Below are 12,157 nucleotides of genomic sequence, written 5' to 3' on the forward strand. Positions count from 1 at the left end.
GTTCGCCATCAGGGAATGAGACCAGGCATTTAGGAGAACATCTGTGAGTTGAGGGCCCCTTTGAACCAATGGCATCACTTTGGAAAGCACAGTGGGAAGTGGAATTTCCCCAAGAGAGCAGCTGCCACTTTTCATATAAAGCTGAGATGTAGCTGGACCAGGCTGACTGTGCTCTTCAATATATCATTTTCACCCAACAAATGATATTTATTTGGCTATTCTCCTTATTAGGCTATTCTCACCTTGTTAGTCATTGAGCTCTAGTTGACCCACCCAAATAATGGGACTGTCAAGCCAGAAAGTCACAAGGCTTCCATGGATCAGGTGTCTAGCTTTTCTAAGAGCCCAGTAACAAGCTATAACTGGTTTCAAAAAGCCATACCTGGTAAGTATGCCAGAGAGGTGAAGAGTCTGAAACCCTAGTGTCCCTCAGGGTAGAGGCTGCCTCCCTTTGCCAGAAACCTCAATTGCCTAAAACTTGTCAATAAAACTTGAGCTCAAAGGTGTCATTAGGGTTGTATGTTCTATTAGCACTTACCTATATGCGGTTTCCATGATTGGGAGAATCCCTTTAGCACTTTTGGGATGAGGAAGTACATTCAAATATGGAAGAAACAACAATACATTGAATTGGCCCAAATTTCTCAACTCCCAAAGTCACATTAGCTGCCCTAGCCCCAACTTTGAACCCTGCCCAAACTCCATTCCCAGAATCTGGTTGCCCACTCACCCAGCGGGACTGGGTAAGATAGTGACTTGGACAGTTGTATTTAGCAGAGTTCCCCAGTATAATGAGTGAGATCATCTTTGTATGATCTTTGGTCTCTTTTGAGGACAGGGAGAACTCTCTGTAAAGCAGTTGAGATCACATAGAAAGGAAGAGAGTAATCAGAGGGTATGGAGGGAGAGAGGGGCTGTATGCCATTAAACAAAGCTTTACATTCAATTTGAGTCGGGTTTTTTTTTTTTAATTTTTTTTTTTAACGTTTTATTTATTTTTGAGACAGAGAGAGACAGAGCATGAACGGGGGAGGGCCAGAGAGAGAGGGAAACACAGAATCTGAAACAGGCTCCAGGCTCTGAGCTGTCAGCACAGAGCCTGATGCGGGGCTCAAACTCACGGACCGCGAGATCATGACCTGAGCCGAAGTCGGCCGCTTAACCGACTGAGCCACCCAGGCGCCCCTTGAGTCGGTTTTAAGCACATACTAACTAGCTTATAGCTCAACAAAAAAGAACTTCTAACGATTTTGGTGTGCCCAAAGCTCTGTGTTGAGTAGCAAGGTCCTCAGCAGTGACACCAGTTATTTTGGCTTTGGAGCCTCTTTGGGTCATCAGTTATAGCCTCACTACCTTTAGCTGAGGTTGTAGGGCTTGCTGCCCCATTGTCATGGTAACATTAGCCATCTACCTTCCGAGAGGAGAGTGAGTAAAAATCAAGGCACCATTTGGGCAGCTTCATTCAATCCTACCTCTCACTGCTCTAAACATTTATTAACAGGCAGGGCAGTAGGGGAGTTTTACCACACCACTTGCCACTTGCCCAGCATTTACTGTCAGATCCCAGAGAGTCTTGTCACGTTTTCAGACCTGGTCTGTGGGACCCTTTCCTTTCTCTTCCAGAAGTCAGCATCCCATCCCTGTCACCAAAACTGTTAACAATTGTGAAGGATCTGATATGTTCTCTTGTTTGCCGACTAAAAAGTTAGAATTTGTATGAAGGAACATAGGGGTGATATTCTTGTGGGACCAAAGGGTTGAGAGCTCGAGGAAGGAGACGAAGGGGCACCTTGATAAGCATGATTAGCAACATGAACAACAGCCATTTTTGAGAGTTCCTTTTCCTCCCAAGTACTGTGGAGGTGACACAGATGGGCCCAGATATAGCCTACATGTGCAGTGGTTTGCATTCCAGAAGAGAAACCTTTAGTATAAAGTCAGTATTTTATAATGAGCAGTAAGCATGTCTGTTCTTTGATCCAGAGGGAGATATTATCTTCATTATAGTAGATAGTAAGCATGCCTGCAATTTTTTCCAGTGGGAGACACTATCTCTACCAGTCAAAGGTATTCATTATACAAACATTCTTAAAAAGGTAGTCCTGAAGAGGTGCCTAGGTGACTCAGGTTGTTAAGCCTCTGACTTTTGGTTTCGGCTCAGGTCATGATCTCACAGTTTATGAATTCAAGCCCCAGGTCGGGCTCTGTACTGACATGTGGAGCCTGCTTGGGATTCTCTCTCTTTCCCTTGCTCTCTGCCCTTCACTCACTCATACCATCTCTGTCTCTCTGAAAATATATTTTTAAAAAATTTTTAAAAAAGGTATTCCTGAAGAAAAAAGTCAGTGCCTCTGTTCTTAAGATGTTCCAAACTGTGAGTCTCATGGAGAACTGTTTCCCGGTGCATTCCATGATCTGGATGTACTTAAATGTATTCAACTTGCCATTTTCCATTCCCCCCACTGGTGGACATTCTTTTATTAAAACCCAGTACCAGCTTCTGTAAATAATTCCTGTGTATTATTTATTTCTATTGGATTATTTCCAAGGTCGAATGATTAGGTAGAAGTGGATACATTTATCCTCAACCAAGAGGTTGTTAATATTAACATTTTGAACAGGTGTGTCCAAGAATGACCCACTCCCTAATGTGGAAAAAAAATAGTGATTAGCTTCATATTCTTTAATCTCTCCTAGAAAAGCAACTAAACACAGAGACTATAGAATTTAATTAGATCTTCTTAGTCCATTTGGGCTGCTATAACAAAAACAGACTGGTGGCTTATAAATGACAGAAATTTATTTTTCACAGTTCTGGAGACTAGGAAGTCCAAGGTCAAAGCACTGACGGATTCAGTGTCTGGTGAGGAACTACTTCCTGGTTCCTAGAGAGCCATCTTTTCACTGGATCATCAAATTGTGGAAGAGATAAGGGAGCTCTCCAAGGTCTATTTTATAAGGACATTGATCCCATTCATGTGTGCTTCATCATGACATAAGTACCTCCCAAAGTCCCACCTCCCAATATTGTCACATTGGGGATCAGGTTTCCACATAAGAATTCTAGAGGGACACAAACATTCAGTTCATAACAAAATAATAATAAAGAACCTTAAATATAACGAATAGGCAATTGATATAGTTACTTTGAAAAGACAAAGCTCTGATATAGCCATTATATCTTATTCGGACAATGAGAAAAGGCTAGAAAATGTTTACATGCTTGTTTCCATAAAATTTAAGGTAAGTCTACACTTAGCCTATATCTCATCATGATGAAAATTGAGTTTTTGTCAAAAGTTTATTTAAAAAGGAAAAAAAATTCTTAGAGATTCTACGGACTTTTCATTTGTAATTCCAAGTATATATTTTTTAACATAAGATAGTACGTTTGTTAATGTTTCTTGTAAACTGCTGTATTCACTTGTCTTTAATTATGTTTCTTGTATGAGATTGAGGTTACCCACTAGTCTTATAATAATTAGCTGAGTCTAAGACCTCCTTAGTTTATTCTATAATTGCCGTGATAATGGCTTAAACTTAGTAGCATCACAAACACACTGAGAATTTTATTTTTTTAGAGTGAGTTAGTTTATTTGTTTGTTTATTTATTTATTTATTTATTTATTTTGAGAGAGAGAGAGAGAGAATGGGAATGAATGGGGAAAGGGCAGAGAGAGAATCCTAAGCAGGCTGTGCTCTGACAGCACTCCTAATGTGGGACTCCATCTCAGAACTGTAATAAATAAATATTTAAAAATAAATATTCTTAAAAAAGAAAGAATTTTTTTTAATTTGTCAATAAAAATAGAAAGCCCTCCGTATCTACAAATGGTGGGAAACATTTCATTCTGCCCTTTAATTAAAAAAAAATTTTTTTAACGTTAATTTTTGAGAGATAGAGCAGGAGTGAGGGAGGGACAGAGAGAGGGAGACACAGAATCTGAAGCAGGCTCCAGGCTCTGAGCTGTCAGCAGTCAGCACAGAGCCCAAGGTGGGGCTTGAACCCAGGAATGGGCAGAGAGACCATGATCTGAGTCAATTAAGAAGCAGCTACAAGAAAAGCTTCCTGCCCTCCCCCTCTTTGCCTAAAAGCAGGACATACATTTACAAAGGTGTCCCTCTTCTTCTCTCTACCAAGAAGGACAAAAGTTAATCTCTGGAGACTTTAGACCTATCAGCCTGGAGATGTCTCCAGAGGAATCTATATAACAAACTTCACTGCCTAGCCCTTATCTACCATTAGTGTCCCATATATTTACCTCCACAATTAGCCACCCCCGGAGACCAAAGGTCCTTTTCCTGTGTCTTGTCACTTCTCTAAAATTTTTTTGTTTCTTTGCTAAGATACAAAGTCAAGTTCTAACCAAACCTTCTGAGTTGCTAGGGAGGGTGACTCCCATGTATTATATGCATGATACACATGTCAAAAAACTTTTATCTCTTGATAAATAAATAATAAACAAACAAACAAACAATTTATTACTTTGTACTCCTAGAGGTCAGAAACCTGACCCAGATCTCACGAGAGTAAGGTCAAGGTGTGAACACAGCTATGTTTCTTACTGGGCTCAGGGGAAATTTTTAAAGGCTGCTATGTCTCCAGGTTTATGGTTTCTGCCATCTTCAAAATCAGCAATGGTGGGGTGAGTTCTTACACTGTCTCTCTCCAATTCTCCACAGCTGGGAAATGTTCTGTGCTTTTAAGAATGGAGAGGATTAAATTGGGTCTACCTGGGTAATCCAGGCAAACCTTCCCTTCTCAAGATCCTTAAGTTAATCACATTTGCAAAGTTCCTTTTCCCAAGTAACATAGATTCCAGAGATTAGGATGTGGAGATCACGGGGGGGGGGGGGGGGGGGGGGGAGGGGAGGGAGGAAGGGAGCGGTTGGGAGGGAATTATTCTCCCTACCATACCCAACAAGTAAATATGAGAAAGGAAAATTAGAGGTCATGAACATATGTGCAAATATTTTACACAGTATTTTTACAAATATTTAACAGTATATTAAACAAGTATTTTGGCAAAAGACTACTTTGGGAATCTGAACCTATGATCATATTATGGTCAAGAAATTCAACATTGTTGAATTGCTTAGAAAATTTATAAATATAATTCAGTGTGTTAAAAGAAAAAGACATATAATCATCTCAGTAGCTACAACAATTGCTAGAGTTCAACAATTATTTATGATCTTCAATACTCTTAGTAAACTAGTAATAAGAGAATTTCCATAATCAGATAAAAGAGATCAATGGAGAACCTATATTAAACATCAATTTTTGAGACAAAATACTCCTTTCAACATGGAAGCCTAAGATAGTCAAGTAAGACAAAAAGAAAGAAATTATAACATTTATAAAATTTGGGGGAAAAATCTAAAATCTTTATAATTCACAGATGAAAAACCCTAAAGAATCAACAGAATGAATAAGACAATATGGCCAGTTTCTTGGAAAAAAATTAATATATAGAAAGTTGGGGGTGCCTGGGTGGCTCAGTTAAGCATCTGACCTCACTCAGGTCATGATCTCCAGGTTCATGAGTTGGAACCAGCCATTGGGCTGTCTGCTGTCAGCACAGAGTTGGCTTTAGATCCTCTGTCCCCCTTTCTCTCTGCCCCTCCCCTGCTCACACATGCAGGCTCTCTCTCTCTCAAAAAAATAAAATAAAATAAATTTTAAAAATTAAGAAAGAAGAAAACTGTATATAGTTGCAATAAAGTGTTAAAATGTAGTTTTAAAATAGATACCATTTTTTTAATGTCAACTGAGAGTATAAGATGCATTGAAACATAGCCAACGGAAATGTGTAAGGCCTTCAAAGATAAAACCTTTAAATATTATTGAGAGGCTTTAAAGAAGGTCCAAATAAACATAAAACTTTGCCATCTTCAAAGAAGACTTCTTATTATACAGACATTAGTATCCCCAGCTATCCTACAAGTTATCATCTAGAGTAATCTTTTTATCTCTGGATCTTGAGACAAGTGTAATAAATTTCCAACAACATTATTCATATAAAAATACTTGAAACTTAAATGATCATAAGCAGAAAACATCATAAATAAATAGGGGTAGAGTGATCAACTGGAATGTTATACAGAAGTGAAAATAATGAAGCTTTAAACACATGTGGGAAAAAGTGATAAAACATTACATATATGATTCAATTTTGTAAGACTCAAAAAACAAGAGAAACTAAGGAATATATTTTGGAAAACTTTTAAAAAATGAACAATAAATTCAAAATTCAGGAGAGTAGTTACTTTGGGGATAGGATGATAAGATATGAAAAAACTTACAAGCATACACAGGTAGTTCCAAACCTGTTGGTAATACTCTAGTTTATAAATCTGGAAATTGATTAATTGTTGTTTATTTTATTGTTATGTTTCAGAACCTACATATATGTTACATATATGTAACATATGTTATATATTAAACACCATATAATAACAATTTTATAAGTTATGTATTATGGATAAGAAGAAAATATTATTAAAATAAAACAAAATACAACAACTATAATGTTCTCACCATCGGTGATAACTTTGGTTAATATTTTGTTGTATTTCCTTCCAGTATACACACATACACACACACACACACACACACACACACACACACAAAATACTTCCTTTATTTTATTTTTCTAAATAGGATCGTATTTAGAGTACTAGACATTTTCTCATTTTATAAACATTGTGAGCATTTCCTTTTTTTTCTTACATAGTGCTTCAAGATAGAACTTCTAAGGGTTCTGTTAGTTTCCATTATCTTAATTGCTGTAACTTATTTACCCAACATGCTAGTTTTGACACTGACATTGCATTCTTGTATTGTTCTGATTGTGATGAATATAAGAGTACCTAGTCCTTTGTAAATATAACCTAGATTGTTTCCTTAGTATAAAATTCTAGAAGTAGAACTGGTGAAGGACAGTATACAGATTTCAGTGATCAAATTGACCTTTACTTTAGACTGCACCCATAGGTATGAGGCATAATTGTTCCTTCCTCACATTCTGTAGTATTAAATTTAGTGTTTAGCATTAAATTTAATACTGTAGTATTGAAAAAAACACCATGTAAATTCTGGGAGGAATAATGAACCTAGTCAATGGAGAAATCAATATACCATTTTCTTATTCTTTCTTTTTTGCTTCTGTCTTCCACTCATATACATAAACAAACCACTGTAGATCACCGAGTATTGGGAGAAAATCAGAAGAGCAAAGAAAGAAACTGGTACCCCAGGCAAAAGAGTATTCTTATCCAAGGAGAATTTAAAACACTCATCCTAAACAAGTTTCCAGAGACTATTTTATCACTAAAACAAAAATATGTTGCTGTGAAAAAAAATCCAGAAAACCAAAAGCTTTCTCGGAACTTGAAACTATGCTTCCAGAAATAAAATATTCATAAAAAGATTAAATAAAAAATAGTCCTTGTAGAAGAACCTAATCACATTAGGACAATCTCCCAGAATGAAGAGCAAAAAGAGATGAAAATTGGATTATGGATGTGAAAGTGTTTTGGATATTAAGCCACTACATACATAACACATAGCACTATTATGGGTAGTGGAATGTAATATACAATGGAAGAATTCTAAATATTTAGACAGAAGATTGGGGCAAATATATTTAACTAATACATAAGGATGTGAGGATATCCATGTGTTTGTACCCGATTGAAAAGTTGAGTAATACAGTTTAACAGTTTAGTGTAATACTACTGTCTAATAGAGTAAAACAGTTTAGTGTAATACTACTAAATCACTTTTTCTTTCAGAAGACAGCTTTCATTATAGAATTATTTCCCAGCATTGTGGAAATCACATAGGTTCCTAGAAGTTACAAGATGGAATTTCATTCAAGCTAGAAACATGGGTAGCATGGAGTTTCATGCATGCTTCTGTGATTGTAGGAAAGCAGTGCTCGGATAGGTATACACAAAAGACCAAAAATGGCCATTAGGGAACATGGGTCAGTTTTACCACTTCTTCAAGGGTTGACTTAAGTTCAGACTTACAACAAGGATTGTGCGTAGTTGTTATTTCACCTCAGCTCAATTTTCTTTTTTAGCGGCTTTAAAACCAAACAACCACACATAACTTCATTTACATGTCAGGCTCTCTGTAATACATTCACGTTTGCATTATTAAACACTTTGAGTGTCTGCATATGGGTTTTCCAAAAAGACATGTGCTTCCTACAAGATAAAAATGCTCAACCTGATGGTCCCAAACTCCTGAAATAGGACCCCAAAAGTACCTGAAACCCAACAGTAATAATTCCAGGAAGTCCGCTAACACCGTTGCTTTCAAACCACAGATACATTCCACTCGTTGAAAAAGCACCTTTAGCTTAGTGTCGCTTCTTAGCAACAAGAGGTTAGGTTGGTGGCATACACCATTTCCAACAAAATGAGGAAACCTAAACCACTGACGAACGTTGTCAACTCCAGAAATTGGGATTAGGTTATGGAGGAAAAAAAAATATTAAAGGAAGTGACCCTGATAAATATTGACTTTCTGGCAAGTTTGGATCTATTCATACTAAATAAAAATATGAGGTTTCTTAGTGACACTTGACCTATGAAGTCATCTCCAATAATGTTATAATATATTGGACAAGAACTGCAAAACAAATGATTCCCCTAACTGAGCCAAATTATTACAACAGCCTTTGACTAATTCTCTCCATATTATGCTTTCCTTTTGCCAATTACCACTCACTTCCTCCATATGGTTTTCCTAGTTTATAGGAATTTCAGGCTGTCCATATCATAAACTTAAAGAACAATGACCACGGACAGAAAGTATAAGCAAAATGTAATCATAATGCAATATCTTAATTGGGAAATAAAGGTGAAAAAGAGCACAAAATTACTGGAAAATGTACAAGAAACAAGAGATAAATTTTCTGGGTTAAGTTCAAAGAATTAGACTAGACTCTGAGAGCTCTATTTTCCAACTCATTTCTGACTTCTCATAAACAGAAGTCAAAGTCTAAGTTTCCATAGCATTTTCCTCTTTCTCCTCTCCTAAATTGGGCTTAATTCAATTGGCCATCATATTCTTCTATAGGAAATGACCACTGTTAACACAATAATTTTATACTTGATACAGATATATCTCCAAGTAAATAATGTCATGAGTAATATAAATTTCGATCATATGTATGCCAGACAAAAAGCACAGTGGCTCCACACACATTATGGTATATGGGAAAACGAATGTAAATATGAATAATAATGCATGGTCCTTATACCCATAAAAACTTGCCAAAGACAAGAGAAAAAAGACCTATTCAAAAAGGTCCGGGAGTCATGAGCGTAATAAACAAAGAGGTGAAGGGGGCCCCGGGGGGACTAAGTGCATGCTGGGTTTAAAACTACATTTTGACATTTGAATGCTGATTTTATGGCATGAACTTTTAAAAAGTCCTGTTCTGCTGCCATGGTTGAGTGCTCTTCCAGATCTGGGATAGAAGGTCACTTTTAAATAGTGAACCATGATATAATGTAGGATGTTCTCCTGGTTGGATTTCAGGAAAGCCAGCTACGCATGAAGTCAAGATGTATATATCTAGCTCCAGCCAACTGGATGTAATACATAGCTCAGGAAAATGCCATGTACTCTATTTACGTCAGAAACTCTGACTTTAATAATTGGCAAAGTAATTGTTGCAATTTATCAAAGAAAAACAATCCACCATAAAAATTTTCTTTTGATGTTATGGGGATAAAACGATTGTTCAGTTGACTGATTAAACTCACTTTTCAACCAACTGTGGTTTTATAGAAACATGGTCCTGGCTTCACAACCCTCTTTTTTTCCCCAATTCAATTTATGATTCATTTCATGACCATGAGAATATAGTAAACTAGTGCCCCACTTATCAGTGGTTTAACAATCATCATGGGGTATATTGAGTAAATCAGTAGATATTCCACTGGAGCAAAAGGAATATAAAGGTGCAAAACAGTCCCTAAACAGGCCGGAGTTCTTTCGTATCCTGCTGTTCAACATGTTGTGTTTCCCTGGGCAAGTCACTTTGACATGTCAAGAGGGAGATCTGGCAAGTATAAGATTGCCAACACCTGTTTCCCCTGGCCACATTATAAAGAAATCGTATTACCATGGGGTAGTAAAGGTTCATTTTGTTTTGTTGTATTTTGTTTTAATCAGGAAGGCAGAAGAGCTTATGCAATAGGTTTGGCTCTGCCTCTTGGTAACTGTATGACATTATACACATTTCACTCCCTTTTTGTGCCTCAGTCTTCTTATTTGTAAAATAGAAGTCGGACTAAATAATCTCTCTGGTTCTTTCTAGCTCAAAATGCTATTATTGGAGGAAAAAAAAGTGCCTCTAGGCTTCTAATTTGAACGCCAGGTTTCAGCCTGATGTGAATTAAACTGTCTGGGTTATAAACCAACTAACTACAAAACAAGGTTTATAATGGAAACAACAAGTGACCCTTGGCTGCGGCAAAGCTAACAGTTCCCGCTATAATATTCAGTTACCGCTCATATCCCTGGGCAGTAACTAGAGTGTTATGTAACAGTGACTATTGCAGGATTACCCAATCCTTTCACCTAACCCTAATTGTACAGTCTGCTTGTGGTTCCTTTAATACCTGGTTCTCTTCAATGACAAGCTCCAGCGTAGCTGCCACCACTAAACCCAGCTCTTGCTGGTTTAAAATAACAGTTACATGCAACTTGCAAGTACTGTCCTTTTTAGAGTACATTATTTTTGCTTCCCCTCCTGCCCCTTTTCTAACTGGCAACGACTTCTTGCCCAAAATGACCTAGCACTAGGAAAAATTCTAACAAATAATAAAATGCTCCAGTACAGGTAGAGTACATACTGTCCTCTGACTTAAGGCACAGACCAAGTAAAGAGGTCCAGCTGGAAAGACCTAGAGGAAAGGCAGAGAGAGATGATTTATGTTAACTACAACAAATCTAAAATGGAATGGAATTGACTCTTTTTGCATTTGCATATAGCCTGTACTCCCTTTATTATATACAAATGTTTTAACTTTCAGTCAAAAAGGATGGATGGCAAATTTAGAAGAAAAAGAACATTTTTTTTTATTGAAGGGCAATTGACATCAATTTTTATAACACAAAAAAGAAATGGATATCTAGGTAAATATCAAGTCTGACACTTAAGATGAAACAATAGGTTTATTTCAAGATTTGCATATCATCTAAAAGGTTCGTGATTAGAAACAATGTAAACAGATGTTCCTCAACGGAGCACAATCCAATAACCTTTTTCTCAAAATATATTAATTTTTTCAGCTTACAGGATTTTCACATTCCTATTTTTGAAAACACGGGTCAGCAGAAAAAACAAAGTAACAATCAAAACAGATAACTTGGGGCGCCTGGGTGGCGCAGTCGGTTAAGCGTCCGACTTCAGCCAGGTCACGATCTCGCGGTCTGTGAGTTCGAGCCCCGCGTCAGGCTCTGGGCTGATGGCTCAGAGCCTGGAGCCTGTTTCTGATTCTGTGTCTCCCTCTCTCTCTGCCCCTCCCCCGTTCATGCTCTGTCTCTCTCTGTCCCAAAAATAAATAAAAAAAAAAAAGAAAAAAAAAAACAGATAACTTAATCAAATAATCTACACTTTTTCAATGCATGGTTATATTAACATAATAAAGATATTACATTTATACATTTTGCATGCTATTTATGTTTACCAATCACTGTCATATAAACATTGATATTTAAATATTATGAATAATATCAAAAATGGGTATGTATTTTATTGTTACAATGTATTTATCTACTCTGTTTGAATTTGATTATATCCAATTTTTGTATGTATTTTGTATGAATGATACAATAGACACACTTTTGTAAACGTTTTTGCCTGAATATCTGATTATTTTATTCCTTAAGCAACATGCCTTAAGCTATTTATATAGACTGCCAACTAAATCTAAAAGCTACAGCTAAAATGTAAAATTATTTTTCATCCCCTAATGCCAAGTAAGTGTATTATACTATAAAGATAGAAATGACACGAGGTAAAAACAAAAAGGCTGTATGTGATGCAAAGTGTTTATATACCTGGGCACTTTATATTTCAAAACCATATTTTTTACGTTTATTTATTTTTGAGAAACAGAGTGAGAC

Source organism: Prionailurus viverrinus, chromosome B2, assembly GCF_022837055.1.
Source record: "Prionailurus viverrinus isolate Anna chromosome B2, UM_Priviv_1.0, whole genome shotgun sequence".
NCBI lineage: Eukaryota > Metazoa > Chordata > Mammalia > Carnivora > Felidae > Prionailurus > Prionailurus viverrinus.